The 24,067-nt window shown below is 42.3% G+C and overlaps 4 non-coding genes and 6 pseudogenes across 4 annotated transcripts; all 10 read left to right on the top strand.

Moving 5' to 3' along the window:
• The first annotated feature begins 11,974 nt into the window (after positions 1-11,974).
• Positions 11,975-12,093, top strand: LOC143005906 (5S ribosomal RNA; annotated as a pseudogene).
• A 457-nt stretch (positions 12,094-12,550) lies between these two features.
• On the top strand, positions 12,551-12,669 carry LOC143005945 (5S ribosomal RNA). Its single transcript, XR_012964151.1, has one exon. It is a non-coding gene; the product is annotated as a 5S ribosomal RNA (ribosomal RNA).
• A 245-nt stretch (positions 12,670-12,914) lies between these two features.
• LOC143005885 (5S ribosomal RNA) lies at positions 12,915-13,033 on the top strand. The gene has a single exon (XR_012964119.1). It is a non-coding gene; the product is annotated as a 5S ribosomal RNA (ribosomal RNA).
• Positions 13,034-13,499: 466 nt separating this feature from the next.
• LOC143005905 (5S ribosomal RNA) lies at positions 13,500-13,608 on the top strand (annotated as a pseudogene).
• A 445-nt stretch (positions 13,609-14,053) lies between these two features.
• LOC143005907 (5S ribosomal RNA) lies at positions 14,054-14,162 on the top strand (annotated as a pseudogene).
• A 245-nt stretch (positions 14,163-14,407) lies between these two features.
• On the top strand, positions 14,408-14,526 carry LOC143005951 (5S ribosomal RNA). The gene has a single exon (XR_012964156.1). It is a non-coding gene; the product is annotated as a 5S ribosomal RNA (ribosomal RNA).
• A 484-nt stretch (positions 14,527-15,010) lies between these two features.
• On the top strand, positions 15,011-15,129 carry LOC143005898 (5S ribosomal RNA; annotated as a pseudogene).
• A 439-nt stretch (positions 15,130-15,568) lies between these two features.
• Positions 15,569-15,687, top strand: LOC143005930 (5S ribosomal RNA). The gene has a single exon (XR_012964137.1). It is a non-coding gene; the product is annotated as a 5S ribosomal RNA (ribosomal RNA).
• Positions 15,688-16,150: 463 nt separating this feature from the next.
• On the top strand, positions 16,151-16,269 carry LOC143005888 (5S ribosomal RNA; annotated as a pseudogene).
• A 7,433-nt stretch (positions 16,270-23,702) lies between these two features.
• Positions 23,703-23,821, top strand: LOC143005904 (5S ribosomal RNA; annotated as a pseudogene).
• Positions 23,822-24,067: the final 246 nt, after the last annotated feature.

The raw sequence follows: 24,067 nt of genomic DNA, 5'->3' as shown, positions 1-24,067 counted from the left end.
TGGGGCAAATTGGGGAATATTGAAAATTTTCTAAAAATGTTGACCCGGGTCATCAATTTTTGAAACTGGAGAAAACTTTAAAAGCCCATATCTCTGACAAGGAAGGAGATAGAGAGCTACAATTTCAGACGCAGCATCCAGACAGAAATGCCATCAATGTGTGTAAATTTGGGGCAAATTGGGGAATATTGAAAATTTGGGAAAAAAGTTGACCCCGGGTCATCAATTTTTGAAACTGGAGAAAACTTGAAAAGCCCATATCTGTGACAAGGAAGGAGATAGAGAGCTAAAATTTCAGACGCAGCATCCAGACAGAAATGCCATCAATTTGTGTAAATTTAAAACAAATTGGGGAATATTGAACATTTTCTAAAAATGTTGACCCGCGGGTCATCGATTCTTGAAACTAGAGAAAACTTGAAAAGCCCATATCTGTGACAAGGAAGGAGATAGAGAGCTACAATTTCAGACGCAGCATCCAGACAGAAATGCCATCAATGTGTGTAAATTTGGAGCAAATTGGGGAATATTGGAATATTGAAAATTTTCTAAAAATGTTGACCCGGGTCATCAATTTTTGAAACTGGAGAAAACTTGAAAAGCCCATATCTGTGACAAGGAAGGAGATAGAGAGCTAAAATTTCAGACGCAGCATCCAGACAGAAATGCCATCAATTTGTGTAAATTTGAGACAAATTGGGGAATATTGAACATTTTCTAAAAATGTTGACCCGCGGGTCATCGATTTTTGAAACTGGAGAAAACTTGAAAAGCCCATATCTGTGACAAGGAAAGGAGATAGAAAGCTAAAATTTCAGACGCAGCATCCAGACAGAAATGTCATCAATGTGTGTAAATTTGGGGCAAATTGGGGAATATTGAAAATTTTGGAAAAAAGTTGACCCGGGTCATCAATTTTTGAAACTGGAGAAAACTTGAAAAGCCCATATCTCTGACAAGGAAGGAGATAGAGAGCTAAAATTTTAGACGCAGCATCCAGGCAGAAATGCCATCAATGTGTGTGAATTTGGGGAAAATTGGGGAATATTGAAAATTTTCTAAAAATGTTGACCCGGGTCATCAATTTTTGAAACTGGAGAAAACTTGAAAAGCCCATTTCTGTGACAAGGAAGGAGATAGAGAGCTAAAATTTCAGACGCAGCACCCAGACAGAAATGCCATCAATGTGTGTAAATTTGGGGCAAATGGAATGTTGACCCGCGGGTCATCGATTCTTGTAACTAGAGAAAACTTGAAAAGCCCATGTCTGTGACAAGGAAGGAGATAGAGAGCTACAATTTCAGACGCAGCATCCAGGCAGAAATGCCATCAATGTGTGTAAATTTGGGGCAAATTGGGGAATATTGAAAATTTTCTTAAAATGTTGACCCGGGTCATCAATTTTTGAAACTGGAGATAACTTTAAAAGCCCATATCTGTGACAAGGAAGGAGATAGAGAGCTAAAATTTCAGACGCAGCATCCAGACAGAGATGCCATCAATTTGTGTAAATTTGGGACAAATTGGGGAATATTGAAAATTTTCTAAAAATGTTGACCCGCGGGTCATCGATTCTTGAAACTGGAGAAAACTTTAAAAGCCCATATCTCTGACAAGGAAGGAGATAGAGAGCTAAAATTTCAGACGCAGCATCCAGACAGAAATGCCATCAATGTGTGTAAATTTGGGGCAAATTGGGGAATATTGAAAATTTTCTAAAAATGTTGACCCGCGGGTCATCGATTCTTGAAACTAGAGAAAACTTGAAAAGCCCATATCTGTGACAAGGAAGGAGATAGAGAGCTACAATTTCAGACGCAGCATCCAGACAGACATGCCATCAATGTGTGTAAATTTGGGGCAAATTGGGGAATATTGAAAATTTTCTAAAAATTTTGACCCGGGTCATCAATTTTTGAAACTGGAGAAAACTTTAAAAGCCCATATCTGTGACAAGGAAGGAGATAGAGAGCTACAATTTCAGACGCAGCATCCAGACAGAAATGCCATCAATTTGTGTAAATTTGGGACAAATTGGGGAATATTGAAAATTCGGGAAAAAAGTTGACCCCGGGTCATCAATTTTTGAAACTGGAGAAAAATTGAAAAGCCCATATCTGTGACAAGGAGGGAGATAGAGAGCTAAATTTTCAGACGCAGCATCCAGGCAGAAATGCCATCAATGTGTGTAAATTTGGGGCAAATTGGGGAATATTGAAAATTTTCTAAAAATGTTGACCCGCGGGTCATCGATGTTTGAAACTAGAGAAAACTTTAAAAGCCCATATCTGTGACAAGGAAGGAGATAGAGAGCTAAAATTTTAGACGCAGCATCCAGGCAGAAATGCCATCAATGTGTGTTAATTTGGGGCAAATTGGGGAATATTGAAAATTTTCTAAAAATGTTGACCCGGGTCATCAATTTTTGAAACTGGAGAAAACTTTAAAAGCCCATATCTCTGACAAGGAAGGAGATAGAGAGCTACAATTTCAGACGCAGCATCCAGACAGAAATGCCATCAATGTGTGTAAATTTGGAGCAAATTGGGGAATATTGAAAATTTTCTAAAAATGTTGACCCGGGTCATCAATTTTTGAAACTGGAGAAAACTTGAAAAGCCCATATCTGTGACAAGGAAGGAGATAGAGAGCTACAATTTCAGACGCAGCATCCAGGCAGAAATGCCATCAATGTGTGTAAATTTGGGGCAAATTGGGGAATATTGAAAATTTTCTAAAAATGTTTACCCGGGTCATCAATTTTTGAAACTGGAGATTACTTTAAAAGCCCATATCTCTGACAAGGAAGGAGATAGAGAGCTAAAATTTCAGACGCAGCATCCAGGCAGAAATGCCATCAATGTGTGTAAATTTGGGGCAAATTGGGGAATATTGAAAATTTTGGAAAAAAGTTGACCCGGGTCATCGATTTTTGAAACTGGAGAAAACTTGAAAAGCCCATATCTGTGACAAGGAAGGAGATAGAGAGCTACAATTTCAGATGCAGCATCCAGGCAGAAATGCCATCAATGTGTGTAAATTTGGGGCAAATTGGGGAATATTGAAAATTTTGGAGAAAAGTTGACCCCCGGGTGATCGATTTTTGAAACTGGAGAAAACTTGAAAAGCCGATATCTGTGACAAGGAAGGAGATAGAGAGCTAAAATTTCAGACGCAGCATCCAGGCAGAAATGCCATCAATGTGTGTAAATTTGGGACAAATTGGGGAATATTGAAAATTTTCTAAAAATGTTGACCCGCGAGTCATCGATTCTTGAAACTAGAGAAAACTTGAAAAGCCCATATCTGTGACAAGGAAGGAGATAGAGAGCTAAAATTTCAGACGCGGCATCCAGACAGAAATGCCATCAATTTGTGTAAATTTGGGACAAATTGGGGAATATTGAACATTTTCTAAAAATGTTGACCCGCGAGTCATCGATTCTTGAAACTAGAGAAAACTTGAAAAGCCCATATCTGTGACAAGGAAGGAGATAGAGAGCTAAAATTTCAGACGCAGCATCCAGACAGAAATGCCATCAATTTGTGTAAATTTAAAACAAATTGGGGAATATTGAACATTTTCTAAAAATGTTGACCCGCGGGTCATCGATTCTTGAAACTAGAGAAAACTTGAAAAGCCCATATCTGTGACAAGGAAGGAGATAGAGAGCTAAAATTTCAGACGCAGCATCCAGACAGAAATGCCATCAATTTGTGTAAATTTAAAACAAATTGGGGAATATTGAACATTTTCTAAAAATGTTGACCCGCGGGTCATCGATTCTTGAAACTAGAGAAAACTTGAAAAGCCCATATCTGTGACAAGGAAGGAGATAGAGAGCTACAATTTCAGACGCAGCATCCAGACAGAAATGCCATCAATGTGTGTAAATTTGGAGCAAATTGGGGAATATTGGAATATTGAAAATTTTCTAAAAATGTTGACCCGGGTCATCAATTTTTGAAACTGGAGAAAACTTGAAAAGCCCATATCTGTGACAAGGAAGGAGATAGAGAGCTAAAATTTCAGACGCAGCATCCAGACAGAAATGCCATCAATTTGTGTAAATTTGAGACAAATTGGGGAATATTGAACATTTTCTAAAAATGTTGACCCGCGGGTCATCGATTTTTGAAACTGGAGAAAACTTGAAAAGCCCATATCTGTGACAAGGAAAGGAGATAGAAAGCTAAAATTTCAGACGCAGCATCCAGACAGAAATGTCATCAATGTGTGTAAATTTGGGGCAAATTGGGGAATATTGAAAATTTTGGAAAAAAGTTGACCCGGGTCATCAATTTTTGAAACTGGAGAAAACTTGAAAAGCCCATATCTCTGACAAGGAAGGAGATAGAGAGCTAAAATTTTAGACGCAGCATCCAGGCAGAAATGCCATCAATGTGTGTGAATTTGGGGAAAATTGGGGAATATTGAAAATTTTCTAAAAATGTTGACCCGGGTCATCAATTTTTGAAACTGGAGAAAACTTGAAAAGCCCATTTCTGTGACAAGGAAGGAGATAGAGAGCTAAAATTTTAGACGCAGCATCCAGGCAGAAATGCCATCAATTTGTGTAAATTTGGGACAAATTGGGGAATATTGAACATTTTCTAAAAATGTTGACCCGCGAGTCATCGATTCTTGAAACTAGAGAAAACTTGAAAAGCCCATATCTGTGACAAGGAAGGAGATAGAGAGCTAAAATTTCAGACGCAGCATCCAGACAGAAATGCCATCAATTTGTGTAAATTTAAAACAAATTGGGGAATATTGAACATTTTCTAAAAATGTTGACCCGCGGGTCATCGATTCTTGAAACTAGAGAAAACTTGAAAAGCCCATATCTGTGACAAGGAAGGAGATAGAGAGCTAAAATTTCAGACGCAGCATCCAGACAGAAATGCCATCAATTTGTGTAAATTTAAAACAAATTGGGGAATATTGAACATTTTCTAAAAATGTTGACCCGCGGGTCATCGATTCTTGAAACTAGAGAAAACTTGAAAAGCCCATATCTGTGACAAGGAAGGAGATAGAGAGCTACAATTTCAGACGCAGCATCCAGACAGAAATGCCATCAATGTGTGTAAATTTGGAGCAAATTGGGGAATATTGGAATATTGAAAATTTTCTAAAAATGTTGACCCGGGTCATCAATTTTTGAAACTGGAGAAAACTTGAAAAGCCCATATCTGTGACAAGGAAGGAGATAGAGAGCTAAAATTTCAGACGCAGCATCCAGACAGAAATGCCATCAATTTGTGTAAATTTGAGACAAATTGGGGAATATTGAACATTTTCTAAAAATGTTGACCCGCGGGTCATCGATTTTTGAAACTGGAGAAAACTTGAAAAGCCCATATCTGTGACAAGGAAAGGAGATAGAAAGCTAAAATTTCAGACGCAGCATCCAGACAGAAATGTCATCAATGTGTGTAAATTTGGGGCAAATTGGGGAATATTGAAAATTTTGGAAAAAAGTTGACCCGGGTCATCAATTTTTGAAACTGGAGAAAACTTGAAAAGCCCATATCTCTGACAAGGAAGGAGATAGAGAGCTAAAATTTTAGACGCAGCATCCAGGCAGAAATGCCATCAATGTGTGTGAATTTGGGGAAAATTGGGGAATATTGAAAATTTTCTAAAAATGTTGACCCGGGTCATCAATTTTTGAAACTGGAGAAAACTTGAAAAGCCCATTTCTGTGACAAGGAAGGAGATAGAGAGCTAAAATTTCAGACGCAGCACCCAGACAGAAATGCCATCAATGTGTGTAAATTTGGGGCAAATTGGGGAATATTGAAAATTTTCTAAAAATGTTGACCCGCGGGTCATCGATTCTTGTAACTAGAGAAAACTTGAAAAGCCCATGTCTGTGACAAGGAAGGAGATAGAGAGCTACAATTTCAGACGCAGCATCCAGGCAGAAATGCCATCAATGTGTGTAAATTTGGGGCAAATTGGGGAATATTGAAAATTTTCTTAAAATGTTGACCCGGGTCATCAATTTTTGAAACTGGAGAAAACTTTAAAAGCCCATATCTGTGACAAGGAAGGAGATAGAGAGCTAAAATTTCAGACGCAGCATCCAGACAGAGATGCCATCAATTTGTGTAAATTTGGGACAAATTGGGGAATATTGAAAATTTTCTAAAAATGTTGACCCGCGGGTCATCGATTCTTGAAACTGGAGAAAACTTTAAAAGCCCATATCTCTGACAAGGAAGGAGATAGAGAGCTAAAATTTCAGACGCAGCATCCAGACAGAAATGCCATCAATGTGTGTAAATTTGGGGCAAATTGGGGAATATTGAAAATTTTCTAAAAATGTTGACCCGCGGGTCATCGATTCTTGAAACTAGAGAAAACTTGAAAAGCCCATATCTGTGACAAGGAAGGAGATAGAGAGCTACAATTTCAGACGCAGCATCCAGACAGACATGCCATCAATGTGTGTAAATTTGGGGCAAATTGGGGAATATTGAAAATTTTCTAAAAATTTTGACCCGGGTCATCAATTTTTGAAACTGGAGAAAACTTTAAAAGCCCATATCTGTGACAAGGAAGGAGATAGAGAGCTACAATTTCAGACGCAGCATCCAGACAGAAATGCCATCAATTTGTGTAAATTTGGGACAAATTGGGGAATATTGAAAATTCGGGAAAAAAGTTGACCCCGGGTCATCAATTTTTGAAACTGGAGAAAAATTGAAAAGCCCATATCTGTGACAAGGAGGGAGATAGAGAGCTAAATTTTCAGACGCAGCATCCAGGCAGAAATGCCATCAATGTGTGTAAATTTGGGGCAAATTGGGGAATATTGAAAATTTTCTAAAAATGTTGACCCGCGGGTCATCGATGTTTGAAACTAGAGAAAACTTTAAAAGCCCATATCTGTGACAAGGAAGGAGATAGAGAGCTAAAATTTTAGACGCAGCATCCAGGCAGAAATGCCATCAATGTGTGTTAATTTGGGGCAAATTGGGGAATATTGAAAATTTTCTAAAAATGTTGACCCGGGTCATCAATTTTTGAAACTGGAGAAAACTTTAAAAGCCCATATCTCTGACAAGGAAGGAGATAGAGAGCTACAATTTCAGACGCAGCATCCAGACAGAAATGCCATCAATGTGTGTAAATTTGGAGCAAATTGGGGAATATTGAAAATTTTCTAAAAATGTTGACCCGGGTCATCAATTTTTGAAACTGGAGAAAACTTGAAAAGCCCATATCTGTGACAAGGAAGGAGATAGAGAGCTACAATTTCAGACGCAGCATCCAGGCAGAAATGCCATCAATGTGTGTAAATTTGGGGCAAATTGGGGAAAATTGAAAATTTTCTAAAAATGTTGACCCGCGGGTCATCGATTTTTGAAACTGGAGAAAACTTGAAAAGCCCATATCTGTGACAAGGAAGGAGATAGAGAGCTAAAATTGCAGACACAGCATCCAGACAGAAATGTCATCAATGTGTGTAAATTTGGGGCAAATTGGGGAATATTGAAAATTTTGGAAAAAAGTTGAACCCCGGGTCATCAATTTTTGAAACTGGAGAAAAATTGAAAAGCCCATATCTGTGACAAGGAAGGAGATAGAGAGCTAAAATTTCAGACGCAGCATCCAGACAGAAATGCCATCAATGTGTGTAAATTTGGGACAAATTGGGGAATATTGAAAATTTTCTAAAAATGTTGACCCGGGTCATCAATTTTTGAAACTGGAGAAAACTTGAAAAGCCCATATCTGTGACAAGGAAGGAGATAGAGAGCTAAAATTTCAGACGCAGCATCCAGACAGAAATCCCATCAATTTGTGTAAATTTGGGACAAATTGGGGATTATTGAACATTTTCTAAAAATGTTGACCCGGGTCATCAATTTTTGAAACTGGAGAAAACTTTAAAAGCCCATATCTGTGACAAGGAAGGAGATAGAGAGCTAAAATTTCAGACGCAGCATCCAGACAGAAATGCCATCAATGTGTGTAAATTTGGGACAAATTGGGGAATATTGAAAATTTTCTAAAAATGTTGACCCGGGTCATCAATTTTTGAAACTGGAGAAAACTTGAAAAGCCCATATCTGTGACAAGGAAGGAGATAGAGAGCTAAAATTTCAGACGCAGCATCCAGACAGAAATCCCATCAATTTGTGTAAATTTGGGACAAATTGGGGATTATTGAACATTTTCTAAAAATGTTGACCCGGGTCATCAATTTTTGAAACTGGAGAAAACTTTAAAAGCCCATATCTGTGACAAGGAAGGAGATAGAGAGCTAAAATTTCAGACGCAGCATCCAGGCAGAAATGCCATCAATGTGTGTGAATTTGGGGCAAATTGGGGAATATTGAAAATTTTCTAAAAATGTTGACCCGGGTCATCAATTTTTGAAACTGGAGAAAACTTGAAAAGCCCATTTCTGTGACAAGGAAGGAGATAGAGAGCTAAAATTTCAGACGCAGCACCCAGACAGAAATGCCATCAATGTGTGTAAATTTGGGGCAAATTGGGGAATATTGAAAATTTTCTAAAAATGTTGACCCGCGGGTCATCGATTCTTGTAACTAGAGAAAACTTGAAAAGCCCATGTCTGTGACAAGGAAGGAGATAGAGAGCTACAATTTCAGACGCAGCATCCAGGCAGAAATGCCATCAATGTGTGTAAATTTGGGGCAAATTGGGGAATATTGAAAATTTTCTTAAAATGTTGACCCGGGTCATCAATTTTTGAAACTGGAGAAAACTTTAAAAGCCCATATCTGTGACAAGGAAGGAGATAGAGAGCTAAAATTTCAGACGCAGCATCCAGACAGAGATGCCATCAATTTGTGTAAATTTGGGACAAATTGGGGAATATTGAAAATTTTCTAAAAATGTTGACCCGCGGGTCATCGATTCTTGAAACTGGAGAAAACTTTAAAAGCCCATATCTCTGACAAGGAAGGAGATAGAGAGCTAAAATTTCAGACGCAGCATCCAGACAGAAATGCCATCAATGTGTGTAAATTTGGGGCAAATTGGGGAATATTGAAAATTTTCTAAAAATGTTGACCCGCGGGTCATCGATTCTTGAAACTAGAGAAAACTTGAAAAGCCCATATCTGTGACAAGGAAGGAGATAGAGAGCTACAATTTCAGACGCAGCATCCAGACAGACATGCCATCAATGTGTGTAAATTTGGGGCAAATTGGGGAATATTGAAAATTTTCTAAAAATTTTGACCCGGGTCATCAATTTTTGAAACTGGAGAAAACTTTAAAAGCCCATATCTGTGACAAGGAAGGAGATAGAGAGCTACAATTTCAGACGCAGCATCCAGACAGAAATGCCATCAATTTGTGTAAATTTGGGACAAATTGGGGAATATTGAAAATTCGGGAAAAAAGTTGACCCCGGGTCATCAATTTTTGAAACTGGAGAAAAATTGAAAAGCCCATATCTGTGACAAGGAAGGAGATAGAGAGCTAAATTTTCAGACGCAGCATCCAGGCAGAAATGCCATCAATGTGTGTAAATTTGGGGCAAATTGGGGAATATTGAAAATTTTCTAAAAATGTTGACCCGCGGGTCATCGATGTTTGAAACTAGAGAAAACTTTAAAAGCCCATATCTGTGACAAGGAAGGAGATAGAGAGCTAAAATTTTAGACGCAGCATCCAGGCAGAAATGCCATCAATGTGTGTTAATTTGGGGCAAATTGGGGAATATTGAAAATTTTCTAAAAATGTTGACCCGGGTCATCAATTTTTGAAACTGGAGAAAACTTTAAAAGCCCATATCTCTGACAAGGAAGGAGATAGAGAGCTACAATTTCAGACGCAGCATCCAGACAGAAATGCCATCAATGTGTGTAAATTTGGAGCAAATTGGGGAATATTGAAAATTTTCTAAAAATGTTGACCCGCGGGTCATCGATTTTTGAAACTGGAGAAAACTTGAAAAGCCCATATCTGTGACAAGGAAGGAGATAGAGAGCTAAAATTGCAGACACAGCATCCAGACAGAAATGTCATCAATGTGTGTAAATTTGGGGCAAATTGGGGAATATTGAAAATTTTGGAAAAAAGTTGAACCCCGGGTCATCAATTTTTGAAACTGGAGAAAAATTGAAAAGCCCATATCTGTGACAAGGAAGGAGATAGAGAGCTAAAATTTCAGACGCAGCATCCAGACAGAAATGCCATCAATGTGTGTAAATTTGGGACAAATTGGGGAATATTGAAAATTTTCTAAAAATGTTGACCCGGGTCATCAATTTTTGAAACTGGAGAAAACTTGAAAAGCCCATATCTGTGACAAGGAAGGAGATAGAGAGCTAAAATTTCAGACGCAGCATCCAGACAGAAATCCCATCAATTTGTGTAAATTTGGGACAAATTGGGGATTATTGAACATTTTCTAAAAATGTTGACCCGGGTCATCAATTTTTGAAACTGGAGAAAACTTTAAAAGCCCATATCTGTGACAAGGAAGGAGATAGAGAGCTAAAATTTCAGACGCAGCATCCAGGCAGAAATGCCATCAATGTGTGTGAATTTGGGGCAAATTGGGGAATATTGAAAATTTTCTAAAAATGTTGACCCGGGTCATCAATTTTTGAAACTGGAGAAAACTTGAAAAGCCCATTTCTGTGACAAGGAAGGAGATAGAGAGCTAAAATTTCAGACGCAGCACCCAGACAGAAATGCCATCAATTTGTGTAAATTTGGGACAAATTGGGGAATATTGAAAATTTTGGAAAAAAGTTGACCCCCGGGTCATCGATTTTTGAAACTGGAGAAAACTTGAAATGCCCATATCTCTGACAAGGAAGGAGATAGAGAGCTAAAATTTCAGACGCAGCATCCAGGCAGAAATGCCATCAATGTGTGTAAATTTGGGGTATAAATTGGGGAATATTGAAAATTTTCTAAAAATGTTGACCCGCGGGTCATCGATTCTTGTAACTAGAGAAAACTTGAAAAGCCCATGTCTGTGACAAGGAAGGAGATAGAGAGCTAAAATTTCAGACGCAGCATCCAGGCAGAAATGCCATCAATGTGTGTAAATTTGGGGCAAATTGGGGAATATTGAAAATTTTCTTAAAATGTTGACCCGGGTCATCAATTTTTGAAACTGGAGAAAACTTTAAAAGCCCATATCTGTGACAAGGAAGGAGATAGAGAGCTAAAATTTCAGACGCAGCATCCAGACAGAGATGCCATCAATTTGTGTAAATTTGGGACAAATTGGGGAATATTGAAAATTTTCTAAAAATGTTGAACCGCGGGTCATCGATTCTTGTAACTAGAGAAAACTTGAAAAGCCCATGTCTGTGACAAGGAAGGAGATAGAGAGCTACAATTTCAGACACAGCATCCAGGCAGAAATGCCATCAATGTGTGTAAATTTGGGGCAAATTGGGGAATATTGAAAATTTTCTAAAAATGTTGACCCGCGTCATCAATTTTTGAAACTGGAGAAAACTTGAAAAGCCCATATCTGTGACAAGGAAGGAGATAGAGAGCTAAAATTTCAAACGCAGCATCCAGGCACAAATGCCATCAATGTGTGTAAATTTGGGGCAAATTGGGGAAAATTGAAAATTTTGGGAAAAAGTTGACCCCCGGGTCATCGATTTTTGAAACTGGAGAAAACTTGAAAAGCCCATATCTGTGACAAGGAAGGAGATAGAGAGCTAAAATTTCAGACGCAGCATCCAGACAGAAATGCCATCAATTTGTGTAAATTTGGGGCAAATTGGGGAATATTGAAAATTTTCTAAAAATGTTGACCCGCGGGTCATCGATTCTTGAAACTAGAGAAAACTTGAAAAGCCCATATCTGTGAAAAGGAAGGAGATAGAGGCTTCTGTGTTCTTCTGATGAAGGCATCATGTAAATTGTGATATACATGAACTTGAGTGTAGTACATGTACTTGAACTGGGTCTGTCTCACCTATAAAGAGCCTCTGTGTGGTTGCGCTCCTCGTTTACGGCCATACCACTCTGAACACGCCCGATCTCTTCTGACTTCAGAAGCTAAGCAGCGTCCGGCCAGGTTAGTACTTGGATGGGAGACTGCCTGGGAATACCCGGTGCCGTTAGCATTTTGGCCCTCTGAGCAGCAGGCCTCACCTGGTCCTCCTTCCTCATTTTTCACTCCCTCTGTAAACACGCAATTTCCCTCGGGAGAATAAAGTTGTATCTTATCTTATCTTATATGAAAGCATACATTCAGAAAATGAGTATTGCACATGGGCATAATATGAGAAGATTGAATGCACATCAGAAGTGAAGTACACGAGCCACTGTGTGACGATGATGATGATGATGATGATGATGATGATGAAAGTGAGCGTCAGAGATGTTAGTGGTCCCTCTTTATGTTCTATGTGATGATTATCAGTTTCATTAGGTAAGACTTCATTATCCAGAAATGTATGTTTCTGATGAAGGCATCATGTAAATTGTGATATACATGAACTTGAGTGTAGTCATGTGTACACGGTGACTTGAACTGGGTCTGTCTCACCTATAAAGAGCCTCTGTGTGGCTGCTCTCCTCGTTTACAGCCATACCACTCTGAACACACCCGATCTCGTCTGATCTCGGAAGCTAATCAGCGTCGGGCCAGGTTAGTACTTGGATGGGAGACCGCCTGGGAAAACCCGGTGCCGTAAGCATTTTGGCCCTCTGAGCAGCAGGCCTCACCTGGTCCTCCTCCCTCATGTTTCACTCACTCTGTCAACACGCAATTTCCCTCGGGAGAATAAAGTTGTATCTTATCTTATCTGAAATGTTAGTGTTCTTCTGATGAAGGCATCATGTAAATTGTGATATACATGAACTTGAGTGTAGTCATGCGTACACGGTGACTTGAACTGGGTCTGTCTCACCTATAAAGAGCCTCTGTGGGGCTGCTCTTCTCGTTTACGGCCATGCCACTCTGAACACGCCTGATCTCGTCTGATCTCGGAAGCTAAGCAGTGTCGGGCCAGGTTAGTACTTGGATGGGAGACCGCCTGGGAATACCTGGTGCCGTAAGCATTTTGGCCCTCTGAGCAGCAGGCCTCACCTGGTCCTCCTCCCTCATGTTTCACTCCCTCTGTCAACACCCAATGTCCCTCGGGAGAATAAAGTGGTATCTTATCTTATCTTATATGAAAGCATACATTCAGAAAATGAGTATTGCACATGGGCATAATATGAGATGATTGAATGCACATGAGGAGTGAAGTACAAGAGCCACTGTGTGACGATGATGATGATGATGATGATGATGATGATGATGATGATGAAAGTGAGCGTCAGAGATGTTAGTGGTCCCTCTTTATGTTCTATGTGATGATTATCAGTTTCATTTGGTGAGACCTCATTATCCAGAAATGTGTTCTTCTGATGAAGGCATCATGTAAATTGTGATATACATGAACTTGAGTGTAGTCATGTGTACACGGTGACTTGAACTGGGTCTGTCTCACCTATAAAGAGCCTCTGTGTGGCTGCTCTCCTCGTTTACGGCCATACCACTCTGAACACGCCTGATCTCGGAAGCTAATCAGCGTCGGGCCAGGTTAGTACTTAGATGGGAGACCGCCTGGGAATACCCGGTGCCGTAAGCATTTTGGCCCTCTGAGCAGCAGGCCTCACCTGGTCCTCCTCCCTCATGTTTCACTCCCTCTGTCAACACGCAATTTTCCTCGGGAGAATAAAGTTGTATCTTATCTTATCTTATATGAAAGCATACATTCAGAAAATGAGTATTGCACATGTGCATAATATGAGAAGATTGAATGCACATGAGAAGTGAAGTACACGAGCCACTGTGTGACGATGATGATGATGATGATGAAAGTGAGCGTCAGACATGTAAGTGGTCCCTCTGTATGTTCTATGTGATGATTATCAGTTTCATTAGGTAAGACTTCATTATCCAGAAATGTGTGTTTCTGATGAAGGCATCATGTAAATTGTGATATACATGAACTTGAGTGTAGTCATGTGTACACGGTGACTTGAACTGGGTCTGTCTCACCTATAAAGAGCCTCTGTGTGGGTGCTCTCCTTGTTTACGGCCATACCACTCTGAACACGTCTGATCTCGGAAGCTAAGCAGCGTCGGGCCAGGTTAGTACTTGAATGGGAGACCGCCTGGGAATACCCGGTGCCGTAAGCATTTTGGCCCCTTGAGCAGCAGGCCACACCTGGTCCTCCTCCCTCATGTTTCACTCCCTCTGTCAACACGCAATTTTCCTCGGGAGAATAAAGTTGTATCTTATCTTATCTGAAATGTTAGTGTTCTTCTGATGAAGGCATCATGTAAATTGTGATATACATGAACTTGAGTGTAGTCATGCGTACACGGTGACTTGAACTGGGTCTGTCTCACCTATAAAGAGCCTCTGTGTGGCTGCTCTCCTCGTTTACGGCCATACCACTCTGAACACGCCTGATCTCGTCTGATCTCGGAAGCTAAGCAGCGTCGGGCCAGGTTAGTACTTGGATGGGAGACTGCCTGGGAATACCCGGTGCCGTAAGCGTTTTGGCCCTCTGAGCAGCAGGCCTCACCTGGTCCTCCTCCCTCATGTTTCACTCCCTCTGTCAACACCCAATGTCCCTCGGGAGAATAAAGTTGTATCTTATCTTATCTTATATGAAAGCATACATTCAGAAAATGAGTATTGCACATGGGCATAATATGAGATTATTGAATGCACATGAGGAGTGAAGTACACGAGCCACTGTGTGACGATGATGATGATGATGATGATGATGATGATGATGATGATGATGATGATGATGATGATGAAAGTGAGCGTCGGAGATGTTAGTGGTCCCTCTTTATGTTCTATGTGATGATTATCAGTTTCATTAGGTAAGACTTCATTATCCAGAAATGTGTGTTTCTGATTAAGGCATCATGTAAATTGTGATATACATGAACTTGAGTGTAGTCATGTGTACACGGTGACTTGAACTGGGTCTGTCTCACCTATGAAGAGCCTCTGTGTGGCTGTTCTCCTCTTTTTCGGCCATACCACTCTGAACATGCCCGATCTCGTCTGATCTCAGAAGCTAAGCAGCGTCGGGCCAGGTTAGTACTTGGATGGGAAATCGCCTGGGAATACCCGGTGCCGTAAGCATTTTGGCCCTCTGAGCAGAAGGCCCCACCTGGTCCTCCTCCCTCATGTTTCACTCCCTCTGTCAACACGCAATTTCCCTCGGGAGAATAAAGTTGTATCTTATCTTATCGTATATGAAAGCATACATTCAGAAAATGAGTATTGCATATGGTCATAATATGAGAAGATTGAATGCACATGAGAAGTGAAGTACACGAGCCACTGTGTGACGATGATGATGATGAAGGTGAGCGTCAGAGATGTAAGTGGTCCCTCTTTATGTTCTATGTGATGATTATCAGTTTCATTAGGTAAGACTTCATTATCCAGAAATGTGTGTTTCTGATGAAGGCATCATGTAAATTGTGATATACATGAACTTGAGTGTAGTCATGTGTACACGGTGACTTGAACTGGGTCTGTCTCACCTATAAAGAGCCTCTGTGTGGCTGCTCTCCTTGTTTACGGCCATACCACTCTGAACACGCCCGATCTCGTCTGATCTCGGAAGCTAAGCAGCGTCGGGCCAGTTTAGTACTTGGATGGGAGACCGCTTGGGAATACCCGGTGCCGTAAGCATTTTTGCCCTCTGAGCAGCAGGCCTCACCTGGTCCTCCTCCCTCATGTTTCACTCCCTCTGTCAACACCCAATGTCCCTCGGGAGAATAAAGTTGTATCTTATCTTATCTTATATGAAAGCATACATTCAGAAAATGAGTATTGCACATGGGCATAATATGAGAAGATTGAATGCACATGAGAAGTGAAGTACACGAGCCACTGTGTGACGATGATGATGATGATGATGATGAAGATGATGATGATGAAAGTGAGCGTCAGAGATGTTAGTGGTCCCTCTTTATGTTCTATGTGATGATCATCAGTTTCATTAGGTAAGACTTCATTATCCAGAAATGTGTGTTTCTGATGAAGGCATCATGTAAATTGTGATATACATGAACTTGAGTGTAGTCATGTGTACACGGTGACATGAACTGGGTCTGTCTCACCTATAAAGAGCCTCTGTGTGGCTGCTCTCCTCGTTTACGTCCATAACACTCTGAACACGCCCGATCTCGTCTGATCTCGGAAGCTAATCAGCGTCGGGCCAGGTAAGTACTTGGATGGGAGACCGCCTGGGAATACCCGGTGCCGTAAGCATTTTGGCCCTCTGAGCAGCAGGCCTCACCTGGTCCTCCTCCCTCATGTTTCACTCCCTCTGTCAACACGCAATTTCTCTCGGGAGAATAAAGTTGTATCTTATCTTTTCTGAAATGTTAGTCTTCTTCTGATGAAGGTGTTGCACACTTGAAGAAAGTAATACTCTCAACGGCGTGCTGGGAAAAGTTTTTCGTTTAATCCAAAGTTTCCACAATACAGCTCACTTCACCATTTACATCTCCCGCCTTCCGTTCTCAGTGGCTACTTCTTCTCTCTCTCACCGTTATGCAACTGCATTATATCCCAGTACTACAGCGCCACTTCTGGCCAAAACATGCAACAACATCGTAACAAAAGAAAATAAAAGGCCACAACTTAATGGAAAAGGGACCAAAGAAAAGACTAAATGGGGGGTATGTCACACTCTCCCCTGCTTAACTAAATGTCGTCCCGACATTTCCCGTCTCAGTTCATCCTGTTTAAGACAATTTGATCACTTCCAGGTTAGAGTCCATTATTCAAGACACATATCTAATGACAGATTTCACATCACACTTATCTCCCCTTAATGTCATGTGTTAAACAGAGGAAGTCATTGTGCACTATGACAACTATCTATTTACTCCGCTGTGTTCACGGGCAGCTTGTCTTGACTGGAATAGGCGTGATCTTTGACCTGTAGCGAAATCACATAGAATCTCACACTTCATATATTCTAATAACTCTTTTCTTCATATCATTTCGTTATAAGAGTCTCTTTACAGTTAGTCTTTTCAACCATACTCCTGTAAATACAATGTCTTACAACCACCATTTCCTCTTCAGTTATATTTGTGCGATTCTAAATGTGAGAACTGACTTTGTGTGGGCCTATATAAACTAAAAGTATTTTTTTTCTTTTAAACAACACATTAACATTTTCCATCCATCATATGACTTTGACATGAACTAACAAATTGTATTCATCTTAAAACTGGATGGCTTGAACTTACAACTTTAAAGTGCATCATATAATCTCATAACTTTAATTCAATTAACTGTGGGCTGCCCCAACCTATCATATGCGAGTGTTTTGGGTGCAGGTCTATTTCTGAAAGGATATCGTCTCGCAGGTGGTGAAGATGATGGATACTCTTCTCCCTCATTGCTTGCGGTCTCCAGCTCAGCCTCTTCTATATCCTCACTCAGGCCTGCTGTCACAGTCACTTCATTTTCCAGTCCAGTCCCGATCTGTTCTTCTTGCTCTCTGTCCGTGTCTGATGTCCACAGGGTCTGTTCTCCCATCACATCGTCTCCCTCAGGTGCTGGTGTTGCAGCCCGTGGCTGAAACTCTGTAGCCTCTGGTCTGAGGTTCCTTCTGGTTTGTGCTGCGGAGTCTCCTTGGGGCCATCTGGACATGCATCGCCAGTCATCCTCTTCAGAGTCAGATGAACACTCGGGTTCTGCATTCTGTTTTGTCGGTGTCTTTTTCTCTTTGTGTGGTCTCTCACCTCTTTTCTTTTCAGGCTTGTGTGACTCAACTGGCAGGAAGTCACACGGGAGCAGCAGATTTCGATGAAGCACTCTGGTGCGGCCCTGGCCATCCTCTGGTTGTACTTCATAAACTGGACTTTCTGGGTGTTTTCTCTTGACCACTACATGGACTTTGTCTTCCCAGAATGACCTGAGTTTTCCGGGTCCACCTCTTTCAGTCAAGTTCCTAATGAGAACTCTGCAGCCAGGATACAGCTCTGCACCTTGAACCTTCCGGTCATACAGGTTTTTCCCCCTCTCTCCGCTTGCCTTCGCAGCCTTGGAGGCTAACTGGTACGCCTCCTCCATCCTCTGTTTCCATTTCTTGGCATAGTCATCATGAGATGCACTGCCATCACTGTGGGGGATACTGAACATGATGTCAATAGGCAATCTGGGGTTACGACCAAAGAGCAGGTAATATGGTGCGTATCCAGTGGACTCATTGCGCGTGCAATTGTAGGCGTGTATTACTTTGGCAAGAGAATTCTTCCAATCTGCTTTAGCTTGGTCATCTAGGTTACGCAACATGGCCAGCAGGGTGCGGTTGAAGCGTTCCACTTGACCGTTTCCCTGGGGGTGGTACGGGGTGGTGCGAGAACCTTGGATGCCAGAGTATTTTTGGAGCTCTGCAAACAACTTATTCTCAAATTCTCTACCCTGATCATGGTGTAATTTCGTGGGGAAGCCGAATTTGAGGACAAAGTCACCGAATATCTTCTCAGCTGCAGTTCGAGCACTGTTGTTAGTACATGCATACGCCTGAGCGAATCGTGTAAAATGGTCCATGACCACCAGAATGTACTCATATCCTCCTTTACACTTCTCTAGGTGCATGAAGTCAATTGAGACCAGCTCAAAGGGGTATGTTGTCACAATACTGGTAAGTGGTGCTCTTACTGCTTTCTGTGGTCTTTTCCGTTTCACACAGCTACAGACCTTGTTGATGTGATGCTCAACGTCTCTCTGCATATGAGGCCAAAAGAAACGCTCACGGATCAGATGGAGTGTCCGTTCAACGCCCAAGTGTCCCATCTCTTCATGCAGCTCTCTCAGGATGAGGGGACGGAACTTTGGAGGCACAACCAGTTGTGTGCGTGTTGCTGTCTGTCGCCGGAGAACATCCTCAGCATCAATCACCAACTTCGCTTTCTCCCTTGCAAACACTGCCAACTCACTGTGAGTGTCTTTCACCCTCGGCCACTGCTGTTGTGCGACCTGCTGTTTCACCTGCTTCAGCAGTAGATCCTCGTCTTGAGCGGCTCTCAGTGCTTGAGGGGCGATCTGCTTTGCTGCGTTCATCCGCGGCTCACTGCTCAGCTCTGCGATGGCTGTGGTGATGGTCACTGGACACAGCAACGGCTCTCTCTCCACCTGGTGAACTGACAACCCTTTGGAGACACTGGCCAAGATCTCAGACTGTATCTTTTGTGAACAGGTTAGCATATACTTCTCTATGTCAAGGGGCATTCTCGATAGCCCGTCTGCGTCAGAGTTAGACTTCCCTGGCCTGTACTTAATTGAAGTCTGCCAATTCAGCCACCCATCTCAGCAACGTGGCATTCAATTTAGCTGTTGTCAGCACATATGTCAGAGGGTTATTATCTGTATATACTACAAACGATGGAGTGTAATACAAATAATCCCTAAACCTCTCGCATATAGCCCATTTCATTGCTAAAAACTCTAGCTTACCAGAATGTAGATGGTAATTCTTCTCTGGAGCAGAGAGTGTGCGGGAGCCATACGCAATGACCTTTAACCTTCCCTCCTGTTTTTGATAGAGCACCGCTCCAAGTCCATCCTGGGACGCATCACAATGCATAATGAACGGTTCTTCAAAGTTTGGGTAGCCCAGCACAGGAGGACTGGAGAGGTAATCTATCAGCTGACTGAGAACTGTACTGTGTTCTTCTGTCCACCTGATACGTTGATGTGAGGGTACCTGGCTTTGCTTTGTCTTTCTCACCCCAGCCTTCTGCTTCTTTGTGCCTTTAGGGGTCTCACTGCCTGGTATCTCAGCGCACAGCAGTGCATAGAGAGGCTTAGCTATGCGAGAGAAGTTTGGGATATAGGCTCGGTAGTATGAGATGAATCCTAGCACTTTCTGCACCTCACCCACTGTCGCTGGCTTCCTCTGCTTCATCTCTTGCACTGGGGCTACTTCTGCAGGATCCATTGTGTAGCCTTCCTTCGATACGATCTTTCCCAGAAATCTGACCTGGTTCTTAAAGAGCTCACATTTCTTTGCAGTCAATTTCACCCCGTGCTGTTGGTAGCGCTGAAGCACTTTTCTCACATCTTTCAGGTGATTATCAAATGTTTGGCTATGAACCAGATTATCGTCTAGATATGGCTCGCAAATTTCATCTCTGAGTCCAGATAGACACTCCTCCATGCTGCGCTGGAATTCGGAGGGTGCTGTAGACAAGCCAAAAGGGATTCGGATCCACTCATATAGGCCCCAGGGTGTTATAAAAGCTGTGAGTGGTCTACTACTTTCTTCCACGAACCCCTGATGGTAGGCCTTGCCTTGATCTAACACTGAAAACCATGCACTCCCATGTAAACTATCTAGCATATCTTGAATGCGGGGAATAGGGTGGCGATCTGGCAGAGACTTACGGTTGAGTTCTCTGTAGTCACAGCACAGACGGAGGTTCCCATCTTTTTTCCGCACACAGACAATGGGAGATGAGTAATGTGACCTAGATTTTTGGATCCAGCCCCTATTTAACAAGTCTTCTAAGTACTGTTTTACTTCTTTGTGAAGTGGCTTAGGCACAGACACATAGGTACGTCTTACCGGTGTTGTATCTGTGAGTCTGATTTTCAGTTGTAGGGAAGGGATGTATCCCACATCATCATCGTCTCTGGCGAACGCTCTGCATTCCTCCCTCAACATCTGCTTCACTTGTCGCTGCTGAGCAAGGGGGAGGTGAATCAGTGTGATTGGTGGGTCCCACCTTTCCTCGTCCACCGCTGTCCTTCCATCAGGCTCAGGCTCATCCTCCCTGCTGACCTCTGGACGTTCGACTGGAGAAGCTGGTCGGGGAGTGACTGGCTTGGCGTCCACTGGATAGACAGCTTTGACCAGTTGAACCTGCCCCAACACTGTGCGTGGGCTCAGGGTGACATCATGACAGGTGTTATTGGTGATGGGCAGTGCTATGCGAGAATATGTCCCTTCGCTAAGAGTCATCATGCTCTCTGACATTCTCAGGCCATCTGGCCAGGGGGCATGTTCATCAGGCAGAAAAAGGGCTTCTTGACTGGACAGTAGAGGACCTGTTCTCACAGCACATTTTATAGTTCTCACCTGACCTGCTGGGATCACTTCCTTCTGCCTACCCACTCTCACTAGGCCGTCACTGCACTCAGGGTCACTGTTTTGAATAATTTTCACTAACATTTCAGTCTTTTTACAGCTAAAAGAGAAAGCTGTGCTCACAGCCTGTGTTATTACTTCATGTGGACCCTCCACACCATTCTTTAACAACAGTTCAATTACATTGTAACCAACGATTGGCTCTTCTGCTGCTCCTTTCTCACCTGTCACGAGCATGGGCACCTGAAGCGTGAACTCTGGAGCATGTGATGGGTCTAGGTGGAACGTGACCTCCACCCAGCCTAGGAAAGGGATGTCGGTCTGGTTGACAGCTTTCCCCACAAAAGGACCAGGGCCGAGGAGTTCTTCAGTGCTCCGTACCTTCACCTCTGGGATGCAGTTCTTCCTCCGGGTCTCATTGATAAGGCAGACTTGCGATCCAGTGTCCCAAGAGGCTTGAGTCTTCACCCCATCTAGGTAGCAACTCACCATGCACTTCTTTCCAATAAGTCTCAGCAGCTGTGAATGGTGACGAGGGGAGATGTGGCTAATATAAGCAGAACCTGCCAATCTTCCACCTGGGGAACACCTTTCTGCTCGCAGTCTCTCTTCTAATTGTACAATGCTTTCTCTAAGAATAGTAGGGGTGTTGAGTGACCTGCTATGCTGTTCTTGAGTGTCAGGGGAGGTACATTCTACAGTCTGTCCTTTGATATTAGCTGAATCAGTGTTGCCTCTTGAGTTCCTTTGGCCTCTGCATCCTCTTGAGAGGTGTCCACTCAGGCCACATTTGAAGCAGTGGTCACACTGTTCCTCTTCACCCCGGTCTTGACATCCTCTGCATGCCCTCTACCCTCTGTTTTGGAACTGGTGAGATGGTCGTGCTGAGTACTGAACATTCTTCCTCAGCTCAGCCACTTCCTCTCTCAGCTGTTTCACTGCATCCATCAGTTCAGTTTCTGAAGAGCTTTTTGGAGTTTTTATCTTCTGACTTTTAACACTGGCCTTGACTGAAGTGCTGTGTTCAGATGGCTGGTCATTGTCTGTTTCCCTGTCACTATACAGCTGGTAAGTAGTTGTTTCTGTTTTTAGCTCATTTATTCTGGCTGGCTTATTTGGGATACTTTTCTTCAATTTCTGCTGTGTCTCCCAATCAACAGCAGCAGCATCATTCATTTTCTCTATCAATATCTCGTCAGTCACTCCTAGATCATCTAGGTGAGGTTTCAGCTGCATTTTAACATTATCACTCAGTAGTCCTGTACTGACTGACCTAAGAAACTTCTTCTGAATGAGGTCTGGGCTATACTGTACATCTGAGCTGGCATCTTCTGCAGCCGCCAGTAGCCTCTCTTTGAGTTCAACTGCACGAAAAAGAAAATTCTGAGGGGATTCTTTTGCATCTTGAGTTATGTTAATGAGTCTGTGGAACATATCTGTAGTGTTGTTTTCTTTGAAATGGGCTTTAAGAATCGTCTTCAACTGCACGAGTGTCAAATTATTTTTGGCTTCCAGCATATCACGTAAACTGAGCCCTGGTGTAGCAGCTTTTACTACGGCTTCAACAATTTCTACATCACTGTGGCCTTTACGAGTCTATTTGGTACATGAGGTTAGTGTATGATAACTTGTCTTTCTGCCCCAATTCACCTATCTGGCCATTAATCCGAAACTCGCGTCTGATAACCACTTCAGGGGCTCTGGAGAATGGGAGTTCTGGCGGGCTAGCCGTCCTGTTCATTTTTTCCCGAAGCCGACTCATTTCCTCCTCGAGCATTTTGGTCGACGTCTGGAATGTCAACTGCATTTCAGCATACTGTTTTTGTAGCTTTTGTAGCTCCTCTTCATTTTTATCATACCTCTCTGGTTTGGGCGCGTTTTCTCTCAATCGCTTAGCTGTAGCTAACAACTCTTGCCCAAATGTCTCTGCTACATCTTGTTCCTCCACTTCAAAAGCATTCTCTACTGACTCATTAATTGCTCGGATCAACGTGTGTTTCTTCTCCTTGTCTGATGAAACTTTAGCTCGGATACACACTTCTTTAAGCTGTTCCACGTTTAGCCGACACAGTAGCTCCGTTAGCTGATCCTGTAACTGCTCCAGCTCCATTTTGCGTGTTCCAACGTTCGTTCTTTTTTTTTTTCTTCAGACTTCTTTTTTGTATCACGTTGAGTCCCTGTTCGGGCGCCAATTTTGTTGCACACTTGAAGAAAGTAATACTCTCAACGGCGTGCTGGGAAAAGTTTTTCGTTTAATCCAAAGTTTCCACAATACAGCTCACTTCACCATTTACATCTCCCGCCTTCCGTTCTCAGTGGCTACTTCTTCTCTCTCTCACCGTTATGCAACTGCATTATATCCCAGTACTACAGCGCCACTTCTGGCCAAAACATGCAACAACATCGTAACAAAAGAAAATAAAAGGCCACAACTTAATGGAAAAGGGACCAAAGAAAAGACTAAATGGGGGGTATGTCACAAAGGCATCATGTAAATTGTGATATACATGAACTTGAGTGTAGTCATGTGTACACGGTGACTTGAACTGGGTCTGTCTCACCTATAAAGAGCCTCTGTGTGGCTTCTCTCCTCGTTTACGGCCATACCACTCTGAACACGCCCGATCTCTTCTGATCTCAGAAGCTAAGCAGCGTCCGGCCAGGTTAGTACTTGGATGGGAGACAGTCTGGGAATACCAGGTGCCGTTAGCATTTTGGCCCTCTGAGCAGCAGGCCTCACCTGGTCCTCCTTCCTCATGTTTCACTCCCTCTGTAAACACGCAATTTCCCTCGGGAGAATAAAGTTGTATCTTATCTTATCTTATATGAAAGCATACATTCAGAAAATGAGTATTGCACATGGTCATAATATGAGAAGATTGAATGCACATGAGAAGTGAAGAACACGAGCCACTGTGTGACAATGATGATGATGAGGATGAAAGTGAGCGTCAGAGA

The sequence above is a fragment of the Genypterus blacodes genome, unplaced genomic scaffold (assembly GCF_046128005.1).
Source record: "Genypterus blacodes isolate CSIRO-AG114 ecotype Tasmania unplaced genomic scaffold, CSIRO-AGI_Gbla_v1 ptg000072l_1, whole genome shotgun sequence".
Classification (NCBI taxonomy): Eukaryota; Metazoa; Chordata; class Actinopteri; order Ophidiiformes; family Ophidiidae; genus Genypterus; species Genypterus blacodes.
Note: the sequence above shows the minus strand (reverse complement) of the source record. Positions and strands in the feature narration are given on the sequence as shown.